Genomic DNA, 5,354 nt, shown 5'->3' on the forward strand with positions numbered 1-5,354 from the left:
ATTAAAACTTACTTAAAATCCCCTTGGTGTTCTGCAGCACCTCCATTATGTCAGCAGCTATTTAAATATCACTATTTAAAGATCAGATCTTGGAGTTTCTGAGGCATAAGCACTAGATTCTTTTCTCTAGAGTCATTCTTTATGTGCACATCTTCTTTTTTAGACAGTAGTCTGGGTTAAGCTTTTAGCATTCTTTCTGCATATATAGACTACGTATCTCCAGGTACATTAGGAGACATGAATGGATTTAAATTGCTCTTCTTACACCCTCTTTTCCTTCTCCCTGTATCCACAAAAACTGTGTTACAAAAATAAGTGATTGAGCAATTTAAGAAGATTTTGTTCAAAGGACACAGCACTTCAGTAAGACAAGAGTCATAAATCATAAGGATATATTGGACATCATGGTAACTGGAATAATAAAAATTCATGGTATAATTGAAAATTGCTGACAGCATATTTTAAATGTCCTCACCACAAAAAAGAAGACTGTAGTTGTAATGCATATGTTAATCCTTAACTTAGCTATTCTGCAGCATATGTATATATCAAAAATCATGGGGCATACCATAAATATATATAAATTTTGTTCATTGAAAATTAATTATAAAGTGTTTAAATTTAAAAAGCTTTAATTCAAAAATAAATATTATCTTTAAATTTTTAAAATTGTTACTAGTAGGGCCAGGGATTTAGCTCAGTGGTTTCGCCACCTGCTGCGCAAGTGCAAGGACCCAAATTCTATCCCCGGTACCCCCCCCCCAAAAAAAATTGTTACTAGTAAAGGTTCGCAGTACATAATTTTTCCATTCACTGTAGGGAATTGGTACATGTGTATAACACATTTCAATTCTTTATTTTCTCTACCCTCCACTTCTCCCCATTTATTTTGCCAGTATCACATTCATTTATCTTATGAGTCATTATAGTTAGTTCTCATCTACACAGATTAACATTTTTATAAAGAAGTGATTGGGCATTGTCAATTCATAGAGAATTGCAGACATATTCAATTCAGTAGAGTTGGAAAGGAAGGTTGTGAAGGAGTAAAATCTCTTCACTTAGTCTTTTGAGATAAGCCTGGTTCTACCCTCAGCTAGGCCTACTTTGGAAGACAATGTGACAGTTTCTAATTTTCTCACTGGAAAAGGTGTATGGTCAATCCACTATCCTTTATCTCTTTAGAATAAACAGGCACATGGGATGTAATGAAGAGACTGTGTATAACTGGGTTGCATGGGAATGGCATCCATTTGGATGGGAGGCAGGATAGAGTGAGAAGGGAGAGGGAAGATTATATACTAGCACAACACAAACCTCTGTGGTTCTCAGCAGTTTCATAACAGGCTTTTTCCTCTTGAAACTACAAAGCTAGCAACATGAATAACATGAATTCCAGCATTTTAAATGCATGTAATCCACTCTTTACAGCATTAATGGTTAATAAGGAGACCACATCAATGCTTTGTAAAATTTTAGTTTTCATAATTAAGTTTTTAGGTGTTAGTAGTCATATGAAATTATTTGGCATCTATATTTCTATGGTGCCATGAGAAAAGTGGGTCACATGGAGAAGCTAAGTCACTGTCATAAGCCCATGAATAATGATGAGTGTTAGTCCAACAAATCTGTCTTTTCCATCTGCTGACTCTGTCACATTGCCTGTCCTTTTCTTCTCTGTCTCTCTGGAATAAAAACTGAGAAAACACTTTATACAGCTCTGTACAGATGTACGCAGCTCAACAAGATTTGCCAAATCCTTTTCTGAAGTGGACTTGAGACATAAAAATGTCTGAAAGAAGAGACATCATTTCAAACACATGAACATTTTAATAATGATCTCACATGAATGGAAAGACCTACGGAGTTGTAAGTGAGCAAAACAGATACTAAAATTTGAAGGTTTGTATATATTGGGTGTCTTCAGTTGTCTTTGAAATACGAAAAAAAGTACCAATTTTTAGGATGTCTTCATTTTCTAACAGTATACATGAACTTTGTGGTGAAAGCAAGAATGAGAAGAAAAGGGTGTCAGGGAGGCAAAGGGAACGGCTTTACTTGTACTCGTGTGGCTAGGACTCCATGACCTAATCACCTCATAAATGTAGAAACTCTTAATACCATCCACATTGCAATTAAATTGCAACAAAAATTTGGGGAGGGACAAACTATAGCAGAGGTCAAGTGCACCAAATGTTTCAGGGTCACCACATCTTCAAAAACACACAGCTAAAGAGCCCTAAAAGCTCCTGACAAAATGCAGTTCCCAGAACTGAAGATAAATTTAGGCAAAACAGGGAAGAAGATTACTGTTGCAGGGCTAATATCAGTTTAATTTTATTTCGGATTTATTTTCCTCTGAATTTTGGATGTAAAGCAGAATTTAACATATGATGTTCCTTAACAGCTATCAAGAAAAGAAAGGCAGAAAAGGAAGGAAGAAAGAGAAAAGGGAGAGGCAGAGAACAGTGAAGGAAACAGAACAACTATATAGACAAAAATACTTTTTTTTTAGTTAGTGTTCTCAAAGGAAAATATTTCTAAAATTGAGACCTTGGGTGAATACTTCTAAAAACTGCATTTTTAAAAACAAAACTACTACAGAGTTTCTCAAAGTTGTGAACAATTATTTCTCTTTCATCCCTCAGGTCTGCATCCTTTACCAAAGTGCAAAATGATCAATTCAAGCAATATCTTCCACTACTCTTTCCTCTCTAAGAGGTTTCCTATGCACTTCACTCACTGCTTCTTGAGCAGCACACTGCACTGTTTTTGCCAGAACCCTCTACAGGGAATCCCAAAGAGGACGTCACTTTCTTCTGGAAGCCACTGGACCTCGATTCTGTGCTCCAGCCCTTCAGGAGGCCTGGCAAGATTCTGAAGTGTGGGAATGTAGAAGCGAGTAGCTCATGGAAGGAAAGTATAATAAGATAAACACATCCTTTTTTGTGAGACAAAAAAGTCCACATCTGTTCAAAAGGAAATTCAAAATATGAAAATGTAGTGTTTGTCTTAATCTGTCTTGTGCCTGCGCATGTGCCTGCCACATGGTGACTTCAGATTAAAGGGAAAATACCTGTTCCTATTCACTTGAAATCTTTGCCTATGAAATGTATATTTGAGCTTCAAGAAGTTTAGCTTCACATATAATTAGATTTAATGCACAAGGAGATTTTAAATTTCTTTTAAATCAGTATCTTCCTTTGTTATCATCTCACTTCAGAAACTACAAAAATTACTCTAATGCAACTTTAATACATTTATATTTTATTTTATACAATAATGTAACAAACTATATAATAAGAGTTTTGACAAATTAATATGTCACATCTAATTTTAATACTAGGACAAGTCTTTTAAAAATTGAAAGGAAAAGTCATTAAAGGAAAGTATAATTGAGTAAAGATTTTTTGTTGTTGTTGTTTATGGTTTTGGTGGTACTGAGCTACATATCACAGACTTTTATTTTTTTTATTTTGAGATAGGGTCTTCCCAATTCTTTAATTTATCCAGACTTGGCTCAAACTTGCAATTGTCCTACTTCCGCCTCTCAGAGTGCCAGCCAGTATTACAAATGTTCACCAACACTCTCAGCTGAGACAGATATATTTTTAAGTTATTAACATATTTAAGACTAGAAGTTATGGGCCGGGGATTTAGCTCAGTGGTTTTGCCGCCTGCTGTGCAAGCACAAGGACCTGAGTTAGATCCCCAGTACCAAAAAAACCCCAAAAAAACCACTAGAAGTTGAAAATTACCTTGCAGAAATATATATGATAAACAAAGTTAATCAAAATAAAATATAAAGAATGTTTTTAATATAAATAAGATAAGCAAGTACAAAATGGCAAAGATGTAAGCTTATAATAAATTGCACAAAATTAAACCTCATATCAAATATGAAAATTCTACATGGGAATAAAATACTCCTTTTCATCTATCAATCATTCAAATATAAAACATTTAATGCTTAGCACTGATAAGGAGAGAGAAATATTAATACATTACAAATGTACACATGCACTTAGTAAAACTGTAGCGGTTTTTAGAAAAACCATTGAGAAGTATCCACTCTAAACATATTTGAGGTGTTTACCACTTAACCCATGAGGCAGACATGAAGATTTAATCAAAGGAGACTCATAACTTGTATGCAATGTGATAATTTTGTGCTTTTTTTTTTCTTTTTTCAATGCTAAGAAGACACTTAAAGTGCTCATGACATTAATAATTGACACATAAAAGCTATGCCAAAAAAACCATACATTATATTGCCATATATAACTCAGAACTTCAGAAGAAATGTCAGTCACTGGAAATTATAACTGAGAGAGGCCCCTGCAACAAGAGTAGGAAAGGCTGCCAAACCTATAGGAGCCAGCCAGGGGACTGTGTATAACAGCCAGATACAACTTCAGCCTTTGTTCCATAATTATTTGGCAGTAGGGTGAGACGGCATTCAGATAAAGAAAAAAAACGTGAAAAAATCCTGACACTAATCAAACTTAGATGTTAGTCAAGAATACAATTCATGAATCTCTGCACATATCTTACCTGAGACTTGGGCCAAAGAGTCAAATAAGGGGAGAAAGTGGAGTTGTATCCAAGCAAGTAGAACTGCAGTGGACTATGGCTGACTCTCTGAGATCGACCAACACAAATCTGTACACTACCCATGTTGTTCACTGGAGACAACAGAGACATTCATTGAATGTGGTATTTTTTTTTCTTTTCTCCTTCTTCTTCATTCCTCACTTTTCTTGTTCCTGTTTTTGGCCTGTTTTTGTTTTTTTTTTCTTGATCGTTCTTATTTTTATAGGAGTGAGAATACATTTTGGGGGGTTTTTTGTTGCTGTTGTTCTGTTCTTGTTTTTGTTCCTTCCTTCTCTCCTTTCCTTCAGTCTTCACCAGTTTCCCAAAGTTTGCACAATCTTCCTGTGTCCTCTAAACTTTCTTCTAACCTTTTTCTCCCCATCTATTTCTCTACCCCTCCCAACTCCTTCTAAATCTCCCCAGAGGGCAAATTCACTAAATTGAAGGGCTTATTTACTGCAAATATATTCCTGGTTGGTTCAAGATTTTGATACATACCCTCAAATCTGGTTCATGAGGTCAAAGATGGTAGATTAATAGTTCCACACTGTGTCATTTTCTTTGCTGAGTTTGATGCTATTTTTGATGCTGATAGTATGACTGACCACTGTGATGTGATTGTTGTAGTCAGTTGCCCTTCCTGGTATAGCAAGACTGAGATTACCTAAGATCCATTACAGATTCAAAACCCAGAGACCAACTAAACCTGGAAGACAAACCAAGAAGTAGCCATTCCCTAAAGGTTCTAAATACTAGTAATA

Source organism: Heterocephalus glaber, unplaced genomic scaffold, assembly GCF_053883595.1.
Source record: "Heterocephalus glaber isolate CG9 unplaced genomic scaffold, H.glaber_assembly_v1.0 deba00001523, whole genome shotgun sequence".
NCBI lineage: Eukaryota > Metazoa > Chordata > Mammalia > Rodentia > Bathyergidae > Heterocephalus > Heterocephalus glaber.